The sequence below is a fragment of the Bombus huntii genome, chromosome 10 (assembly GCF_024542735.1).
Source record: "Bombus huntii isolate Logan2020A chromosome 10, iyBomHunt1.1, whole genome shotgun sequence".
NCBI lineage: Eukaryota > Metazoa > Arthropoda > Insecta > Hymenoptera > Apidae > Bombus > Bombus huntii.
Genome location: NC_066247.1, coordinates 8033253 through 8055786, shown reverse-complemented (window position 1 = coordinate 8055786; position 22534 = coordinate 8033253). Strand labels below are relative to the sequence as shown.

Here is a 22534-nt window from a genome sequence, read left to right as displayed (position 1 = left end):
TAACCGAAGTTATCGCCTGTGGTGTTCAAAGGAAGCGTATCGTGACGGGGCGAGTCATTAGGTACACGCGAATCACGAACCAACGTTCGTGAATTTCGCGCGGCTTGAAGGATGAATAAGCGAAGTTGGTATGACTGAAGAGAGTGTAATAGGAGGAGCAGGTAGATGAAATCGGGTGACAGGGAACAGGACGCCGCGCGACGCGGAATCAAGGGGCTAAGCTTATCGGGCTAAGCCGCGCGTGTTGACTGAAGTCGGCATTAAGTTCGCGCGATACGGTCGAGTCTCTCTCGTGTAAAATCCGGCTCGCGCGCCATTAAGCGGCCGCACGGCGCCACGAGTACGTGTAATGCAAGAACACCGTTCTGTGTCGCGGATCTGATCATATCTTATTAAGACAATTTTGTTCTTCTGTTGATTCTATTAGCAGACTTGTAGCCTGTCATACGTTTTCTTTACGAAATATCAGATGATTCCTGAAAGATAGACGAGGCATCGGCTGTCTTGAATTATAATTATATCGTGATGTAATGATGATATTATCGTGGTGTGAAAGAAAATCGTGTCACGGCATTGTATATCGAATATGAAGACTGATGATACGATTGGATTTATGATAGCTAAATGACAAAATGCTTTTCTTTTCATGTAAAATTTATGAGATTTAACTTTAAGAGATTTAAAGTTACGATCGCCTTTGTGCACAAACGCAGATCTCTTCAATTATAATCTCGTAGCACTGGTTTAAAATTTTCCTACTCACTCGGCTCTGCGCGATAGATTATTGCTACTTCCACCGGTATAAGGGACGTAATGGCTTGTTCCCGCGAGGGAAGTTCTCAACTACGAATGCTTAACGAAATGGCAAAGAAAAGAACAGAATTAAGCGGCAAAAGCAACCAGGCGAACGCGCTGTCAGAGCGCACGGGAGTGGAAGAACGGGAAACGCCGAGACTTTTGCTCGTTTCCATCGCTTTTTTCCTCCTGGTTCAGCAAAGGCTGGCAAGCTAATCGCGTTAAAAGATTGAAGCGCAATCCTTCGTCCCTCTCTTCGGCCGTCTTCTATCAGCAAGTATTTGTCTCTGTTCATTTGTCACCGCTTCGTGGAGATTCAACGACAAGCGGCGCGGTGGTCGCGAGATTGTCAGCTTCGTAATAGCGGTTCTACCGCGAGCCAACGTTGAATCACGTCGGAGAAAAATACCGGCGCAGCCTTGAGGAAGATTCATTTCCGTTTCTTTCTCACCCTCCGTCCTCGACGATTCTTCAGAATCCTCGCAGATACGAAATTAGCGCGGTACGATTGTGCGAATATCGCTTAGAAACGTCTTCTTACCGATAACTGGCGCCACGAAATGGCTAACATCTTCTTTCTTCGAGCCTAATATCGCATTCGGCAAGAGCTGTAGTCTGTTATAGAGAGAATCGTTGGAATAAAAAAGCCAGCGTCGTAGTTCAGGTGGCGCCTTTCAGAGAATTTTCGATCTAGCTGTGGTCTAGCAGACGCTGGTCTAGCGAATAGAATCGTCGCAGAAGATGGCCAGCTTGCCAAATAGCGAAACAAGAAGGAGACACTGGTATTATAGCATTGGCAAAAAGCAAACGTTATCGCGTAATGCAATTACGAGACCGGTTTATGTTCGAAGAACGAGAACAGGTTTCGATAAAAAAGTGGAATTCACTGTTTACCGGGTCTTTCCGTCAACAAGACCCGCGACAAAGAGGTCGGTGGTTATAAAGCGCTTCACAAAGCTCGTCAAGGAAAGCTGAAGCCGGAACTTAAAAGGGTGGCAGGCTTCTGGTCGCCGGAATTTGTGCTCGATTAAAGTGTTTCGAACATAAAAGCGCGTTGCCGCGATTCATCCGTAAAGTCTCTTAACTATCAACTTTTCAAGGAGTGGAAATAAAGTTGAAAGTATCGTTTCACCTCGACCCCTGTTACATCGTTCATTAGTCCGTAATTAACGGACTTTTTATGGCCTTTGAAACATTCGCAGAATTTATAATGGTCCACAGCTTGATACTTTCGTTGGTCAGTCGAAGCAAGCGATGAGTTCGAGCAAAAAATAAGATACGAGCGATGAATTATTTTGCGACAGAGGAATAAATCGGAGATTTTAAGAAGAAGAGGAAATGTTCCTTTAGGGATTAGGATTTATTGTGTCTTCTTACAATTGATCCTTTACGGAACGTGCATTAAATAGTAGTCGTTTCCCTAAGAAACTTCAGGAAAACAGTGTGCAAAGCAAGAGGTAAGAAGATTCAAGAGCTTACAGGCTCTTTAAGAAATTAGATCCACGACTGAAACTACAGACCTGTTTCCAAATCCAACCACTCTTCTCGTTTTCGACAGTTTATCAAACAACTGTACGTGTACAAGATGTTTCAGGAGTGTAGATTAATCAAATAGGCAATGACGGGAGGAACATCTTTTTCATTACGAGTTATAGAAATCTAGTTATCGATTGATATATTCAAAAGTCAAACTGACCAATTCCATTTTTAGTATATCTTTTAATTTCTCAGCTTCCATAAATTCATTCTTCACACGTGGATAGCATAAACGTAGATTTTAAAAAGTACTATTTGTAAAATCACGACTTTTCTCTGCATTTTTCCCACATGCAATTGATTAATGTTACTTCTGATCAATTTATATCTAGTGAATACTCGCCAATAGACAGCCAGCTTCTACATTGCATAGTTTGAGAGTTCTGTCGCTATAATGAAAAGCAATCGGACCTGTCACGTGAATATATTTTCTTAAGCAAGAAGTGCTCCTTTAATCATCCAGCCTATTATCCCCCACTTCATTGAGATATACTTTGGAAACACCACGTACATTTCACGTCTATTCATCACTTGGTCGAGACAACCTCGCTTCTTCTGTCTTGTCATGAAACACGTTTTCGGATGCTGACGCGACGTGGAAACCTTCAAACGACTTCGTTTCGTTCTCGCGAAGTAATCGCGGTATGGTACGTTTCGAAGGGTTTGTTAAGCAGCTCGGATAAATAGCGGACCAGACATTTGTTTAAGTTTCGCAACAGCCTCCCGGGTACGGACGTGCTTCAATCTCCTAATGCGCTTAAGTTCACGCCTGGCGCACGGAAGTTGCATCTCTGGGGTGCATTATCTGTTACAAGTTCTAATAAATTTCTACCGAGACTCCGGTTTCTTCTCCCCATCCCTCTCAGCAAGACGTGACAGCAAGTCGATTTCGTTCGGGGAATTTCGAATTAACCCTGGCCAAGAGCTATCGGGTAATGAAATGGAAATCCTTTCGCGGCCATTTCGAGTCTCGCTGTCTTCGCGGGCAATGGAAATGTTAATCAAAGTGCTAGTGAGTTTTTACGGCTGAAGCCCTAGCTACTGATTCGGCGAAAAGACGCAACTATTTCGTGATACTAAAAATGAAGAATGCAGGAAGGTCGTCGAAAAACTGATCAAAAAATCATGTTGGATGGAACGGAGTTTGATAATCAACATGGCGTTTCTTTCAGCCTGGCGAAAGCCAACGAACTAAAAATATGTATTCGTACCATTGATAATAAAAGAATTATTATCAATAAAAAAAGCGTTTTCACTGGCAAAGGGAAATTCTAATCCTAAAAAGGTTACCGCCGAGAAGATGCTGGCAAATGATGGAGGGTTTAAAAAATGTAGGCTCTTCGAATTTTACTACTGGACTTCATCTTCGAAAGGCTTTCTCCGGAAAATGGTGCATCCAGTCGAGAGCTCCGAGAAGACGATACGACATTTCTCGAAGGATTCTCGCCTACGATGGGTTCACTTTGAAGTGTGCACGTGATTGCTCCAGAGGCAGGACAGAGCTCGCGTCAATGTTCGAAAGAAAATGCTTGGCTGTGCACGATTTACAATGAAATTTGCAAAGGCGCAAAAACGCCACGCTCGAGCGTATTGCAGCGTTGGATTGACGGGTTGAAGGAGTTGCAGCTCGCTCGGGCGAGAAATGCGAAGAACTCGAAGCTTCTGACAGTGGCCTTTGCCTTTCCAGCTAAAGCGTTCATGCAACAATGCTGGAAATTGTATTTTCCTTGAAATTTACCGAATCCCCCATTACGCTTACAGTTACGCTGTTCGAAAGAAAAACTGATTTCTTCGCGTCCATTGATCGAATTACCCAAATTACGAAGCAACTTGCCACTAAACTCCTCTTCATCCGACAGCCTTGACTTTTAACTATATTTAACTGCAATTAAAAAAGGCAAACAGAAAACCTATCAAATTGGTTTTCCTTTGTGAAAAGTCATTATGCTAGAATAAGAAAATTAGCGTAAAATAAGAACCGAAAATTCGATGGATTCAAAGGGCCAACAGCGTCAAAGGCAATGCCACGTCGACAAAGCGAATCGATGTGAATCCACAATTGTTTCCATCGAACTGGAAACGATTTCCATTGACGTGGTAAACGCAGCACGATCGCACGTGTCGCGTAGAGACGATACAGCGACGACTGCATCGGCGAAGCCATTTGGTCGGCGTGTCTATACGAGCTATGTTGTCAACTATAAATATACCGTGCGACAACAATATAACGTGGTCATAAATTAAACCTTTAAGCTGGGATATCCATTAACATAATCGAACCGAAAGTCGCAAATGTTTCGTAAAAGCCATTTGTATCTTGGGCTATAACGATTATCTGCAAACTAACGTTTTGCCCATAATCTTTTATTAAATCCATGCGATGATAAGACTCTGTCACTTCGCGTTTAATAACAGTTGAAAGTCTGCTGGAATAAGAAAGCAACTCCCAATTCCAGTATTTTAAATAAACATCCACTCGTTCTTTAAAATTCATTCGTTGGACTCTTTCAGACTAGTTTCTCTTTCCCTTTTCTCTTTCTTTTCTCCCTTTTTCGACCGATTGATTTGCCCTGAAATCACGAAACTGACGAAATCGCGGTTGTATAAGCAAGATGTTAAAGGATTCATTCCCAGAATTCAACGATACTCGCGACGTGCATTTCGACTACGCTAGGAGGTCGAAATAAAATTTCCGAGTACTCAGACCGCCCCCGAAGCACGAACCCAATTTTCCCTGACACATCGTCGAGATTCAACGATACCTCGCAAGATTTACCGGCCCTGCTGTTCGTTTTACTGTCGCAAATGTTTTCCTACTTTTTATGTTGGTCTCCCGCTATAAAAATTTGTTTCATTTAAGACTCTCTTTTAATTTGGCTATTATCTCGACTTATTTTCACCCATAGAACAATCTTCTATCGGTTACTCGCCCTTGTTCAGTTCGAAATTGGTCGAGTTTTAAGTATACCTATTTGGCAATATTTCAAACTCTATTTTCCAAAAAACTATATTTTCAATTTGTTTTTACATATTGAATCGTTTTCCTGTCGATTGTATCATCGATACTGGGACACCCTGTATACTTAGGACACGGTGACGTAGAAATGCAAGAAAATTCGGGAAGCGATAGCTACGACAGATCGTAGCGGGATGCATCGAGAGTTCTTTCTCGTGCGATTTCCTATTACCTCGTAATCTCTCGATATCCCGCGTATTTTTACTCTCACGTTTCATCGAGTGTCAGGATTCGAGTTTATTGGCAGTGGAGACGACTGATTCTCAGAGCTTCGCGTGCGTTTGTCCTTGAGAATGGTACTGGCTTCTAAATTAGAAAATCCGATTCATTTAATTGTCCCACAACCTCGCACGGATTTTTCCTGAATCCGGAGACTTTTGGTATAAAAATTCGTTATTTGTAATACAAATAGGAAAGGCTATATTTCCTATACATCAAATTGTTGAATTGAGTATAGACTGTTAAAATATGTTTTGTATCAAGAGAGATCTAAACGAACAAAATTTCCGATACTACAATGTAATGTGAAATATGAAAATTGAAAACTATTAAAGGAAGCTTCCTCGGCAAAAGAACGATGGTGCTTCTAAAAAATTTTTTGCAATTTTTGGATTATTTATAGCGACGAGTAAAACTAATAGGGATATTTCGCAAAATTTAACGATGGGCAGCATCGTGATAGTCGTGTTTTTCCAGATATCAGCGAAACACTGCGATCGGCTTTCTTCTACAGAGTGTATTTCGATAACGAGCTCGCAAAAGTATCGTCTCCGATTTCCAGCGGCAAGTTGCTGCTAACGAAATGCACAATGCACGTGGCTTGTTCGAAGCGTATCTTAGAGGCACGAATTTCTCCTTTTTTCTATTCTCTCAAACGTCGTTCCAAGGAACTCGCGATCTTTTCTGACGCTTATGATCAAATATAATTGAAACATCGTATACAGCCACGTGCAAAATTTTTTCTCCAAATAGATTTTTTTACTTTATATGAATAAAATGAGAAATTTTCTCGCCAGAATTTAATTGTCTCGTTTTGAATTTTCCATTATAAATAAACCATGAACGTGCTATTCAATTGTCTTATGAGATTCATCATATCTAAGGAACCGTATAACATGGAAATTTCAACTGATTACGAATGCCCTGTAGGAGCTACTTCGTCTCTTCGTACTGTTTTACGGCGAAATCTCATAACCCAGTCGGATAACGCGCGGCCATGACCCGTGGCGAAATTTTTTGCGAATCTCGGCTTGTTTCTATGAAATGCTACGTTGATGTGTGGTTATCGCAATTATGATAACGTAATTCATTTCCGAGCGCCGAGTGTAATCACGTTCACAGGTTTAAAGCGTAACGTTTGTACCGCCAGTAATTTATTACCGTTCTTTTTCTAACGCTCGAGATGAACGGTTTACTGGATAAACGTTTTTTCGGGCCTGTGCTTGTCGAATGATATTTCTCGCGAGAAGTTAAATATTACTGCGCCGGAGTGAATCGAATAACTGGCAAAATTTTATACAAATTCTATACAAATTATTCTATACAAATAATATGGACGTTTGAGACCAACGAAAAATTTCAGTTTCGTAGTAGGAATTTTTGCGGAGCTTTTACGGTCGAAAGATCTTGTTTAGATCTGCCGTCTGGTGTAGGCGCATCGTCGACAAACATCGCGGTTTGACCATGAGTTTTCACTCGCCCAAAGTTGACTGGCGTGGAATGATCGAACGTTGACACAGATTGGTGAAAAAGCGAGCGCTGCGATCGAAGACACGGATTAACGGCCGTCGCGGCGACGATTGCTCTACGACCACGACTGCGGCTGCCCGATTAGGCATGATAAATCCGACAGGCCCTTGTGTGCCTTGGTGAACCATAGACCGCACTAGACCTCCGGTAATAAAGCTGGCCTGGATTAATTGGACATCCTACTGCTAACGCCTCCTTACACGTAGTCTACCAGTCCAATTGAAAATTGAAAAACTTTTTTCAGTTGTTTCAAATGTTTGTCCAAACATTCTATTTCTTCGAATATGACCAAAAATGTAATTTCACAAACGATTACGTATGATACAGTAGAGAAATTGGTAAATATTTCGGAACCTTATTTTAACATTCTTCCATACGCGTGTAACAATGAAAGAAATTAAGATCGAGCACAAGGAACTCAATATGCTTGTTGAAAAATTATATCAGCTTGCAAGGTATTAATAATATTCCGATAGTTAACTAATTACATTATACGAGTCTAGTCAGACAGTTTTTTTGTTAAATTTATTAAATTTTTCGTTAAATTAAATAATTCCTCGAATTAGTGCTATCCACTGTGTTCCCTACTACATCTTGCGTGTACGCGTTCACTTTAAAGCAAACGCCACTCGTTCGAAAACATCGAGCTCGAGCTTAAACAAATCGGTTCTCATAGCGACGGCGCAAGGAAAGGACCGACGAACTTTTCAGTGTGAAAGTGATTTGCCTGATCGGTTGACGATCGAATAAGCGCAGAGATGAGAAATTCCGATGGAACCGGTTGGTTCGTGGACGTGGAGTCGAGCAGACGGACCACAGCCCAGCAAACTCATTTCGCTGCGACAAGTTGGTTCGTTTATCCGCAAACTATTCATCCTCGTCGAAAATTGTCGGTTACACCTTCTCTATTTCGCTGCGTGGATATACCGAGGTAACCGAGGAAGGACCCATTGATACATTTAATCACGTCGAATCAACACCTTGACTGAATTAGATCGGCGGGTTGTCTGGAAATTACAGGTAACGAGGAGAGACCGTCGATCCGACCGATACGCCGGAAGAAACGATGAGTCCTGGCCTCGAAATCGATTGGATAATTACGTAGAACGGCAGCCTTAATCGAGAGGCTCGAGTAAACCACGTCGAAAACGACTGGCCGAAGGCTGAAAGGGTGAAAATCGACGTCGTGCTACTGGCATACAGCTTTGTTCGCGATTCTTGCAACTTCCTCTTGCTCGCTCGATTTACCTTGCTCCGGGTGGTCTGTTTGTGTAGGTTTCCGAAACTGCGCTTAATTTCTTTAAAATATTGCACCAGATATTTGTTGATCAAAGCAATTTTCATATGATTCAGTGCACTTCCCCAACAAGTAATTAATCATTTTCGATTTATAAAAATTCTTACCTCTGCGATTGAAAAATTCTTAAAACGACGATGTCAAGGTGTTTTTCAAAATGATTTATGTAATCCATTATTTGTTCTTCAAATTCAAACTTCAGATATATTGATTGCGGATAGAAAATCATCAGAATTAAATGAAATATTCTTTCAATGAACTCTGATGTGTTAAAAATATCTTTTTGCAAAAGCTGGTTAAATAGATCTGCATTTTTCCTATTGAAAAATTCCAATTCATTCGAGGTACCGGAACGTCGCCTTCGCTGCTGAATTTTAAATTTATTTCCTGAATTTCATGAATTTCAACCCTCAAAGACAGTCCCATCGGACCGTCTCGTATTTATTCTATCCTACGCCTGGTCGTAGAAATTCGATTTTTTCGTTTCGATTTTCGAAACATCTCCTATTCCGCTATTACAATATCCTCTGCATTTCGACGTGTCGTTCGTTCGTTCCTGACACTCGCTCACGAATATTCAGCTTCCATCCGACATTTCCATTTCCTCCGTTTCTTTTCTTTTAACCACAATCTGCACGCCGTAGTTTTAATGGGATATCTTCGTCTATTTAATTTTCCCTTCTTTTAACCAATGTTATTCCATTTTTAATATTCGTCGACCTTTAACTTCAAAACTAAACCAATTAACACGCTATTACAAGATATTATGCATAGTGTTTCGTTCATCTTGGATGCCTAGATACAAAACATCGATTGTCAAAACATCTATTAAAGGAACTATCGTGGAAAATCGAGATACGATCTTCAGAGGAATTGAAATCGAACAAAATTTGTTATATTTATCTTTAAAAAATCGTGTTCCTGTGTCTAATATTAATAAAACAGTTAGAAAGATTGAGATTCTCATTAAATTCTATTATATCTTATTATTGGCTACTTTCATCGACAGAAAAAATTGTGTCACGGAAAAAGTTAATTGGTTCAGAACAGCGAATGCTGTGATTCAAGCCTTTCTTACTTCATATTTTTTCGAGTTTTCAGGGTTCTTGATATTTTTTAAGCGAAGAAATAGTTTAAAAGATATTTTAATTTTAATCGTGTAAAATGTATCACACGTGAAATTCTGCGTCCTATGTACATATTACGCTACGTGAAGGATGATTAAGCGCGATATTAATTATCCGTGGAATGTCGCGCAGTATGGAGCGAGCAAATCGAGTAACGAATACCTCGCGTCGTTCGTAATCCGAAGAATATCGATACAGATCCCTCCAGGCGTTCTAATAATTCGATGGATCAGCACGAAAATTTCATCACGGCGTCGAAGCTTTCGATGCAACATCTAATAAGATGGAGTCGCGAAAAGCTCCGCGGGGAATGTCTGGATCCTCGGAGGTGTGGATGCTGGCAAGAGGTAAATAATTCTGCGCGTAATGCTGCTTGAGATGTATGCTTACGCGGGATCAATGCGAATGGGGGAACTTGGAAGTTTGCTGTCCGGGATTCGAGCTCCGATTTACTCTAATATGAGCGAACACGGGTAAGCTTTCGTTGATACTCTCATTCTCTGTCCTCTTTCACACGCTCTTCCTCATCGTACTTCGTCAATTTCTTTTCAGTTTGATATCCTTTAATCTCGATACAATAGCTTGATGCTTATCTTCGTAGGAGATTTGCGCGAGAAACGGAGAGTTCAACGAAAATCTGGATAGTTTGGACGATGAGAGTCTGGAAAGCTCGTTGATCTCGAGAAGCTCTCCTCGATGGCCGTTTGACCGGCGTACAAAACCGCAGATTCATTTTAATCGCCCCTTAATTGAAACGTACAAGCGCAAAAGGCTAGCAGAGACTCGCGAGGCCGAGTTAATTTTCGTGGACGAGCGTGACTGACTACAAAACTGACCCCAAGGAGGAGTTAGCTTTGAGTTCGGGCTGGCTTTGATCCGATAAAAGACTCAGCCAGTTAAGATTCAGAATGTCCATGTCGGCGGCGTTTCCTTTAGACTCGTGTAAATGTTATCCGGTTTAATAAGAATCTTCCGGAATATGCAATAGCGTCGCTGTTGCTCCTGTCTCATTAAGGATTCTTTTGTCCGCCACAGTTTAACACAAACCCGTTCCGACGAGTCTAAGTACGAAATAAAAGTTCCCGTTTTCCTCGACAAACATTTGTCTTTCCCCTTTTATCTGAAAAATAGCTTCATTCCATTAATTTTCCTGTTGACACTCGATCTGTTGCTGTGAATTGTTCAAGGAACGACGATCAATGACAGAGACACGAATGACGATGTCATTTTGCAATTTTGTTATAATATATTCACAAAAACTGTCTATAAGCGCGTGGTATATTTTCGTGAGCCCGTACATCTGCTCGTCACTGTACAGCTATCAAAGCTCACATCGTTATTATTATTTCAAGAAATCTGAACGAAGTTACGTCATTCGCTTGCATCGAATCTAAATTTGACAAAGAAGTTAGCCGATGCGTTCATGGACAAGAGTAATATGAAACATTAAATCGCGCGAAATACAGCGGCGCCTGTAGTTCCTAGACCACTTTGTCTCACTCGCGTTGCATAACCATAACCCAAAATTCTCAATTTCAATAAAGCTTCTTTCGTAGGTCAATAAACGCGTTTCCATTACATTGAACGGACGATTCATCCGTGGTCGATTAATTTCTTCCAAATAAACTCCGGGTGTGGAAACGAATGGCTCTGTAAGCGAGCTTCCATTAATCGCGCCACTTTAGAGCGGCGCGCCTCCTGGTCTCGCGGATGCATCTTGCTCCGACAATTTGCTGGCCAGCAGATCCGTTTGTCTTCATTTAATCGGCCACCTTATTTGTCTTGATTCAGTTTTCTTCGATCAATTAGCTCGCGAGGCAGCTCGCGTTTGGAATTCAAAGCCGAGGAAGGATCTCTTTTGTCCGATCGAACAGGACGAACAGCGTCGAGCAAGAGTGAGTGTTAAGAAATCGTGAATCCTTTCTCTGTTCTTGTTCGCCCGCTTTTGTTCTCGTTTAATGGAAATTTGTTAGATGGAACAGTATTAATGTTACTTTGGTGGATTTCCACTACGAGTATACAAATGTCATTGAGCTGTATAAAGTAGTAGGAAAGTAACGACCGAAAGAAATTTTCTTTCCTTTTGTGGGATCAACAGATATGGAGTCGTTCTTCTTTGGAAAGCTCTTCTACATATTGACGTAAGCTGTTTCGACCATTCGCGGGGAGACGCGATCGCGAGGAAGCACGTCAACGGGATTCGTAAATTTCCGTTACGATTGGATAATCGACGCCACGAAGTGATCGATCCCCTGATTTCGTTTGCGATAATAGGGGTGGTTAAATTGATTTTACACTGAATTAACGAATACAATTAATGTTTATTCCAACAACTTCTTAACTAGAAATGTACAATTAATTCGATTGATAGCTAGAGTAACAAGGTGTTGTACGCGACGCAGGCTTAGATGTTGAAGGTTTAAAAAACGTATAAAGACTGACTTTCTGTAACGATGATGCAGCGGAGGACACTTGCGATGGGTGGGTCTAATGATGCGAGAAAAGCTGATTTGTTAAGACCAAGTTCTTGTTGGGAGAGTGAGGGAAGGACTTCTCTGGTAATAGGTTAATTTTCTGGATTGGTGTGGAAGAGTGGAGGAAGGGTGTTAACCACCCCGAGAGAAAGTTGCTAGTGTAAAACATCGTACATGAGAAAGACGAACTTCTCCTATCTTTCCGTAGTAAACAATAACCTTTAGACAGTGACTTAGTGCAGATGTTTAGTTCGGTCTGAAGGACCTTAGAAATTCCTCTAAGATTTATGATCGGCTCTTAAGACTATTGAAGGTACGCAGTGAAGGCGTGCGGACATCTGGTTGCCATCCTGTCCGCGGTGTGTGACCTGGCCTAGATAGAATGTCGCACAACGTAACATAAGCATTTGCTTTTCTTCTGGAATATAAATTTGCTTCATCACCGCATGGATTCATCCTACATTTTTCCGTTAGTCGAAAGACAATTCTCGTATATTTTAGATCTCAAACTTGCACGATGGTGAAGTGCCATGATATTGGTTTTTCGGTAACAATCGTGTCCGGGTTGAGCATCCGGTTAGAACTTCTGAGTTGAGTCATCAGTTTGATCAGCCAAGCGAAACAGTATAAATGGAAACACTAGGGCCTGAAGCCCTCAGTTCCAGGTCTGCCGTGAAGAAGTACATCGCAGTGTCTACGAAACGTTCGCGTAAAGTGTAATTCCAAAGTGCAAGTGCAAAGTGCAAGTGCAAAGTGTAAACACAATTGCTCCCGAGAAACCAATATTACGGCTATTCTACGTATTCTTTATTATCTTCGAGAAACGTTTGTTGAGTTTGGTTTTCGAAGACGAAGCGAGAGTGGCGAATGAAGTTATTGGTGGAACGATGCTTACGACAAGATTAATAATTTCCATGGATACAAAGCTTCTAATATTAAGCGGAAACGTAAGAAACGCATAATCAATGGAAGCTTAGAAAAGACAAAATAATCATCACCCACGAATGGTAATCTTTTATGTTGAATAGCTCGTACTATTCAACGTTATTCATACCCATCCAAGAAGATTCTATAACGCTGCTACTAGTAGAAACAGCACCGATAATTCACCCAGTGTCTTGCACGAAAGGAATAACAAATCGCTTCACCGTTCGCCAAAGCATACTCCCACAATTCGAGTATCTGCAAGGAATAAAGCAATTTCGCGTGTACTCCACACTTTTCTCGAACCACGGCCATTCTCCGACCGTTTTTGTTATGCTAATCGAGGAAACGATTACGATGATAAAACGACTTAACTTCCTTTGATATCTGTTTCAGATTTATAGAGATGTGCGTTAGTCTAGCCAGTAACGTATCATTCTACTGTAATATCAGAACTACCAAACTTACTAAACCGATGTGTTTCAATTTTCTTTTTCATACACAGCTAATTTTTTAGTTTTCAAGTATATACACGTATCTATCTTAAGATATAGTTAAATGTTGTTCGTAAAAGTCAAAGTGGATATTAATTTCATTAATTAATTATACGTATAAATAATCAACTATTTAATATATCAATATTTATAACGTTCATAGTATTAAGTTAATCTTCACTTTTATTGGGAAACATGATTGTATGTATCCATGTGTGTATATGCGTATACATATGTATGTATGTATATGTTCCAATAGTAACTGAACGCGAACGTTTCAAAATTTGTTTAATCGATCATTCTAACTATCAATTTCGAACAATTTTATCATTCGCTGCAAATAAAACCACGTACTGCCAACGTAGTTTTATATAAACCACTGGTTGTCAAACTCTCGTGTTGTCCAAATTTCGGACTCGACTGACGTCAATGTAGTATTGCGTCATTCGAAAATTGCGAAGTCAGAAGAAACCGAAATACCCCGTCGTTTATTTCCTGCGGCACCTCTTGGCCAGGAACTGGTGGCGAATCGGCCAATCGGCATGGCCTGGGTCACAAATTAAATCGATACGCACCCGCGTTAAGTCGCCCCGCCGGCCGAGTGCCAGTAGTCAGATCGAGGTCGAGTCGGACGGTGAGAAACGCGCACGATAGACGCCTTTGTCAACACCCGGTGACCGCCTATCAAAAGGCTAAATCACGTCAGCGGATGCTGGCTAGGTTGATAAAAGAAGAAAACTTGAAACCACCGTGAGAGAACAGGAAACGTAGAAAGCGAAGGGTGGAATTCAGTGGATACCGACGGCGTGTCTTCCCTTTTCTTCTTGGGTTTCTTTCACCCGCTGCTTTTAACCGCTTTAGTCACGACAGTCTTATTTAGGTTCAACTTCAATCTTCCCAGAAAGTTTTGGAATAATTTCTCGAGAGTAAAGCAACACTAATGTGCGTGGATTTCTAGATTTGTTCCTTTTTCCTGTTAGCATAGAAATGTCAGACAGGCTTTTATTCAGTAAAACGATATCTCAAGTTTTTATTCAGTGAAATAATATCTTCAGCAACGAAATCGAAGAACGAGAATTTGTTCGGACTTGATGATTCAGTTATCAGATGCGACTCCAAGGATAAGCCATCTGCCACTATGAATTATTATTTTTATTTAGAAAAAAAAATCTCCTTGCCGTCAAATATCGCACGCGAAACATCTAATTGAATCTTTGAAGCCCGATGAAGTTTGAAGTTCGACGGACTTTACAGGGAGACGATCTTAACTTCCGGGGGCATGTTTTATGACGCGACACGTTTAAAAGGAAATTTCTGACTACCGACCGGAAGGAAACATGGAGGTGAGTAACCATCATAGACGAGACAGGGGTTGATAGGGACCGCACTGAAACTTTTCACGGAACGATCTTTACGGCGAAAGTTCCGCGTTTCTTTTCCGAATCACATTACGGATGATCAGCATACCCTTCCGTACTATCGAGAATGAGAATCTGTCATGGAAACAAGCTGCAATCTATAACTGCATAGAATTTTTAGATATCATATTAAGAAACAAGGGAGAATAAGTCATTGAAACAATTTGCAAAATAGACAAGTAAGTTAAAAGATGGACAAAAATATAATGCGAGAACAATAAGTATTCGTGTAGTTTCTATTTTATATAATTTACAACATATTTTATAATACAAATACCATCGCTTTCTAAATATGATTGCTAGATCGCTTTCTAGATATGATTGCGATACGTGGCTGATTATTAATGTTTTGTACACTGATATCAGTGTACTCAGTAACATTGAGACAGTTGTAGAGTTCATTAAATTATCGCTGATGAATGGATAGAAAATGTGAAGAATTACGATAAAAGAAAGAAAAATTAATATTAATTCATATGATCAATGTGAAGGTCTATTTTGTAAATTATTGTGTTAGTTGTGTAAAGAATTTGGCAGGTCATAGAAAAACCTCAATGTTCAATGTGCAAAAAGCGATTATATTAGAAGTACAAATTTTCTAAAATGACTTGTTCTCAAAGAAATATCATCTCTGGAAATGAAGAAGCAGCGAGTATCGAAGGGGATAAGGAGCAAATTGCGAAAACATGACGTACAAGGGACGCGAAACTGCGAACGTGCGCTGCGTAAAATTTACGTTTGTTCCACTGGCGATACGTGGATGGGTAAATAACGCGGCGGCCTCGAATTTCAGTTTCCGGGTCGCGATATCGGCGACACGTTCGCGTCGCGTTTTTACTCTGGAGGACAGTAATCGGGTGCACGCGTGAAAAACAATTGAACTGGCGCGGCGTCTGTGTCGGCGGAGGCTGCATGCAAAGCGCGTCATTCGGGCTATTAATCGTCCGACCGGTGACGGTGCAATTATATTTTCCACTTTGCTAGGCGCGACTTCTTCCTGCGCCGGTAAACGCCGCTTTCCTGTTGCTCAATTTTTTATCTTTCTTCTCTGTTACAATTTCTTCCCTTGTGTGAACTTTAAGAGAGTAGGAAATGTGATGTTACGTTTTGCTGATTTTTTGGAAAAGAAGACGAAAAGGAGAAGGAGAACGGTGAATGGAAGGGATAAAGAAGGGAGGAAATACAGGAAGGAGAAAAGAGGGACAGATTAATCGTGCTTTTAATTTACGCTATGAACGTATGAACAAATTCATAAATTATCTAACAGGAAGGAGCATTAACTTTCAAGCAATTAACTCGGCTATGATAATAACTGCAGTAAATTTTAATTAATTCCACGCAGATGACGGCTGATCTGTTAGACAGGTGCAAATTCTTTTTAGAAATATTTTTGAACAATCACATTGTACAGCTCGCAAACAAAGAGTAGCTTCGCGTGATATATTAATGCGTATATATTTTCGGATCGGACTGGACATAAACGTATATCATGTGTATTTTTGGATATTTCGTCGAACGTCAGACATTTCTATATATCGAACATAATTAATATTGCTTATGATTATTTCTGTAAACAAAAAATTCCGACTACTTTTTATAATTAATGTCCATTTATTTAATTATTGTGTTAGTTTATTTATCTGTGCATGTTTTATATTTCTTCCACAATGGATGTATCTCTCAATTTGTCGTAAGAGAATATATTTGTCACATTGATAGTTACGTATTATATCCATTTTATTAATAGAGGATTTTTGTAAACATTTTAGGAAAATAAAACATGTATGTTCGTATACTTTTTATACAAAAATTGGCATTGGAGCACAGATTAAAGTCTCAGATGTAACGTGATCTATAACCAAATTATTCTCTTAGTTCCACAGGATTAAGGTCAAACAATGTTAATAATCTGCCGAGGACAGCTACGACATCTTCACCGTTACTCTCAAGTGAAAAATCTGGGTCTGCGGATTATTCACACAATCTCGAGATAAACGTAACTCGGAAAGAAGACGCTTCGCCGGTCATGGATTAATGAAATTTAATTACGGTTGCGGGTATTGTCCCGTAATTACTCGCATCCGAAACATAATTAAAGGTGAATGCAGGCAGACACGGTGCGATCCTTCGCATCGTGACTCCATTTCCGGCCCGGGTATTTGCTGTGTCCTCGTAAAGGGACCTTCTCCGCTCCCAAAGTAGCAAACCAAATAAGAAACGACAACAACCGCAAAACAACCAAAGAATAGATAAAAAAAAGCAAAAATCAACAAAAATAAAACAGAAGGAGTCGATAAAAAATGTTGTAGAAGCGTTGAAGAGCTGGTATGGTAAAAAGGGTAATTAGTCAAAGAGTCAATCGTGTTTATTCTTACTATTCGTTACTGTTATTATTTGCATATTGACTTCGTAAAATGAAATTACCTTTAGGTGCTTTTAGAGTTAAGCGTTACAGTATTTTCTATTCGTTAGCATATTTTTTCATGGTAAAATGAAACTTTTCATTCGTAGATAAGTAAAGTCGAACAAAAAGTAAAGTTAAAACACGGTGGTTTGTTAGCCGTCGTACTTCTCAAAGCTCCTTCAAGCTTATATCCAATTTTGATGGTTCGAAAATCGAAGTGGTATAACCAAAGTTTCCAAGCAAGGTGTTTGCCCTTTGAGGCTCGTTACAGATGGCTTGGTTGCAGCTCTTTGTTCCGTCGGACCATCTTTGGTCCGTTTTTTCCTGCCTCGTGGCCACTGCATCCCCTTGCTTTTCCAGCGCAGCGGTTGCACATCTAAGCGCCGTATCTTTTTCTTTTTCGCTCAACGAGCTTCCAACGAGGCTCGGATAAGCCGTAATTCCCCGGCTTTCTTGGTGCGCGAACAACCAACTCCACACGGAATTACCGGCAGCAGCCGTGCATTTTCTTCGAGCCGACTCCATCCATCCATTCGAGTCGCTCAATTTTCACGATCACGCGGACACTGTTACTTGTACGGATTATTATTTATTTCGCGACCGCGGCTTAAGATGTTGAGTAACGAGGCAGCTTCGCTTTCAGGAAGAATTTCCTCCAGTGCTGGACAGAAAAATTGAGACTGTTCTTTCTAGTGGACCGCTGAGTAATTGAGGATTTAAATGATCGCGATACTTGGATTCTCCGGGCGATTTCTCTCTGTCGTTCCTCTTAACGCCATTCTTATCTCGTCGGATAACGCTTTCTATACCCTGCATCATCTCAAAAAGTGGCTCTTTTCGAAGTAAGCTTTTCAACGACCCAATTCTCTGACAAATTTACCAGCACCTCTTGCCAGTTAATTACCAAGACAATTGTGTGCTACTTTCTCTCTCACTTGTGGCGAGCAAACTGATATTTTTGCAGAGAGATCAGCAAAATTACGCAAAGTTCGCGTGACTCTTGCGACTACAGTATTTATCGTGGCGCGACAGAAGCATAGCCCACGGGCTCTCGGGTAGAAACTGCGGAGGGGAAACGCGCTCTTTCGTCGACGGCGAACAATAATTTCCATTCCGAGAAAACGAGGAGAATGGCGTTAAACGAACGTGTTGTTAACCAGGACAAATACTCGCCAGGGTCGTGTACGTTTAATGCTAATTATCATATCGAGAATGGCCTAAACCAGGCTGGGACCACCGTCAGGATTTACGTTATAACGTTTAGACCGGCATCTCCTGCGCTGATACACACGGGACTACCTTCCTTTGAATTATAATAATTTCAAGAGCCGGTCCCGAAATAGTTCCCAAGAGGGTGGCCGCGAATTAATCGTCCCTCGACATTATCTACGTTAGGTAATGACGTCTAATGACAGTCGGGACGCTCGTTCAATGGCCTTGTTCAGAGATCAGGAATGGCATGGGGGAGTCTTGATGTGTTAGCGTTTGATCACGAACGTTCGTAGAAGTTACAATTTTGACATGTTAGAATGCTATGAACTCTTTGATGCACGAAGTATTCTTTCATCTGCTAGGACAAATTTGTTCAATCGAAGTTTTTCCTTAACAGAAATAAGAGTGGTGTAATTTTTCCAAACATATGTACATCTCCGCTCTCCATGATTTTAACATATACGGTCGAATTAATAGTACTTATCATTGTATCGAAAGTATGGAAGATTATTCTAGAGAATGGAAATAGATCGGTTGATGGAGAACAGAAGAAAACGAGAAAGCCTGTTTCGTATTTTTCGACATCGCCGTTGATTTTTGCTACAAGTATCTACTCGTCGATACTTGCAAGCTTCTTAAACATCAAGGGTTCTCGAGCGTTGTTAGACAGAGTGCAATCTCAGTCGAGAAGTCGTTTTGATTACGCGGGTAAACTTCTTAAACGTCTTAATCTGGAAGCTTCCGCGTAGACAAAGATTTCGCGAACCACCTCGAACTTTGAAGTTCAACGTCAAAACGGCGAACCTCCGAGCAAGATCCCTCGATTGTCTTTGCCATCTTTTGCCTATCACCGTGCATACGTACACTCGTGTGACGTAGAGAAAACAATAAGAACACAGACTACTAAAAAGATAAGAATCTTCCGACGAAAAGAAAATAGCGAAGCGAATACATTTTCCGTGAACTTTACTTATAAAGTTATAGGATAAAGTTATAGTACCTCCCAGTTATTAGAATCACTCTGTATAGAAAACAATTCAGAATGAACAGTGTAGGTTAACGACACGCGTAATTCGATTGAAACATTTGGATCGTGACTATCTCTGTCCCAACCTTTTTTCTATCATACCCTTGTTTAAATACACGGATCAAAAAATTGCAATATTCTATATGGATTCCATTCCAAAATTTTCCGCCCTCGAAAAAATCTATGTAAATATTTCCAGCGTCGAAATGATCGATCATGTTCATATACATATAAAGCTTGCAAAAAGCTGACACAAATGTTTACTTTGAAGGCATTCTCTGTGCAACGACCGGGAAAGAGTAAATGAAGCCATCCGCGTCGAGGAAACGCTTGCTGTCAGCACGATGCAATTTGCAAGCCATTCCAATCACGTGCACGCACGTGCGACTATAACTCCAGAGAAACGTTAAACAGTTGCTCGTGAGGGATGCAACACCAATCAAAGTGAATCATTTTCTATTGCAATTCGAACCGTACGACGACGCATAGTGAGACAAGTAGTGGATAAAAATCGAAATAATCGTTGTTCGATTTTGATCTTGTTATCGATGATAACATCAGTCTGCAAGTAAGTAATGTACACAATAATTCTCCAAAAAATCGATCGAAGATTTGTAAAAATCGTGTGCACACCAAAATCTACTCAGTTAAACATTAGCTCGCTCATTCATTCTACATTCTTCTTTGTTAAACATTAAACATTGTTAAACATTAAATGAGTTTGAGCAAAGATGTGTATAATTTTAATTGTCCAATTAAAAAATTTCTTTCTTTCTTCAAAGAGCAATTTAAGAAAACGATTCAAAGCATGCAATTTTGATTCTAGTGTCAAGAACGTATTGTATTATATTTCTATATAATTTTTCTCTTGCAAACTGCTGCACTGGATGTTTCTTATTTTATTATTATTATTTTGTTTTGTAAAATCCATTAATTATCGCAACTTGGTTGAAAAATGGATTTCTGGCGACGCTTAACCCAGGAAAATTTTAAAAGTTACAAGAAGATTCTGTTCTTTACTGAATATCAGCACGATATCTGACAAGACGGAAGGGAGTACAGGTAATTTCTACATGGCACTTACGAGAAAATGGAAAGATTGTTCACAGCGTCGGCGTTATTTATTATACTTAAACGTCACTGTGCTACAACGCGGTTAGGCAAAGAAATAAATATTCATGATATTTCAAGCAAGCCAGGAAGCAGAGAAAATACTAACAAAGATTTGACAGACTTTTACTCACGTCGGATTGTCTGGTATCGAGTTTCAAGAAAACTGCACGTTATATGCATTTTTGATCTTTGTTCCGAATCCTCGTTCACATAGCGCATTGTGCGACGTTTCAAGCCACGAAATTTTACGGGCTGGCGTTAGTTTACTTGAGGACGGGTAAAAGGGGATCGATACGGTGAACAAAGCGACGACAGAAATTCCTTTTCACCCTTCCGTCGTACTCGCACCACTCGTCACCGCCCATTTTAAAATGGATCCCGATCTTTCGCGGGCCCGGGACTTGATTAAACGCGGGCCGAGTTTCCGCGATGGAAATACGTCGGCCTGAACGAAAATTGAGAAAGTTCCGCGCGAAATATTAAAGCGGCCGGCTAAATATAAGTGGAGGAACGAGTAGAGCATCCCCGTGGGGCGGGACGATCGATACCGATCGGCGAATCGAAAGCGAAAACGTTTTCAAAATTTAGAAGCATGTCTTTTCTCCGCTTCCTTCTTTGTTCTTGATTCTCCCGGTTTACAAGCGACGAAAATATTACCAGGCAAACTAAAGATAAACCGTGAGTCAGTGGAAATATTAGAATCAATCGTCGAGCGGGGAAAAGGTTTATAATCAAACCGGTAGAGTTGAGTGCGATCAAAATTGCATCACGATTTATTTTCGAATCTAGTAAAAGGCTTCGTAGAATGTTAATGCAATTTCGTGCGAATCGCAACAATTCTGTATAAATACTTCTGTATAAATACAAGGTAGCTAGAAGCAATTAAAGATGACTAAAGCAGGTAACCTGATCTTAAGTTGGTCCGACAAGCAGAGTGCGGTATAATTGTGACGTGGAGGGATGAGCGACAGTAGGCTGCTTTTGTAAACCAAGTCCATTCTATTGTCCTCTGGAGGCTGGAATTACGATAAATGTACAATATACGAGTTTTTATATACAATTATGCAACGATATAGAAATAGCTACAGTCGAAATTTGAGATTTATACGAGAGAGTTTATAAATAAATACACAGTGAAGTAATAGTCAGAGTATCGTCCAAAACGATCTCGCGTCTAAATATTAAAATACCGATTCAAAAATAGCTTCTTGTCTTGGAAAGCGAGCGTCATAGAATTATCTACGAAAATTCTCATATTTTTATTCCTCCGGACGAAACATTCACGATGATTCCCTATTTTAAGCTGGATCCAATAAACCACCAAAGGGACACGATTCGTCTTACCCACAAAACCAGTAAAAGAAATAAAAGAAAGGAGGATAAAGCCATTAGATTAACACCGTACGGAATGTGAAATCGTCAAGATGGGCAATAACAATAACAGTCTTCGTTACAGCGTCAGGGTTCATTCGGCACGATAGCTATCGTGAGAAACGAAAGAATTGCGAAACCGGCCGAGGATGACGATGTCGGGGATCGCATTCTCCATTGGAACGAAACGATTCGCCGGCAATTCCGCACGAATACGCACGTAGCAACTCGTACGTGGATCGTCTATCGACGTGGTGCGCTTTATTAGAACGTGTCAAACGCGCGGCATCCGGTTCCGTTCGAGCACGATTCGCGGATCAACATTTATGGTGCTCGCGATTTGGAATTCGATATGTAGATAAGAGTTGAAGAGCTTGAGAATGAATATCGAACGATTTGATGGACGATGAGAGAGAAATGTTACTGAAAATGGTAGGAAGTTTATTTAAATTTTCGTAAGGGAGGATTTCTTTGGATCAAATGGAGAGAATATGTGTATCTTTCATCTTATACATATGTATGGAGTGTGATGTAGAGTAGCATAATCCGGAGTTTCAATGGTACAAGACAAGATTAG

At 40.5% G+C, this 22534-nt stretch overlaps 1 protein-coding gene across 1 annotated transcript in view; it reads left to right on the top strand.

Annotated features, from left to right (window-relative positions):
- The window catches only part of LOC126869914 (alpha-2B adrenergic receptor), a 127097-nt gene that overhangs the window by 6225 nt on the left and 98338 nt on the right, over positions 1 to 22534 (top strand). The gene's annotated exons all lie outside the window — the stretch shown is intronic.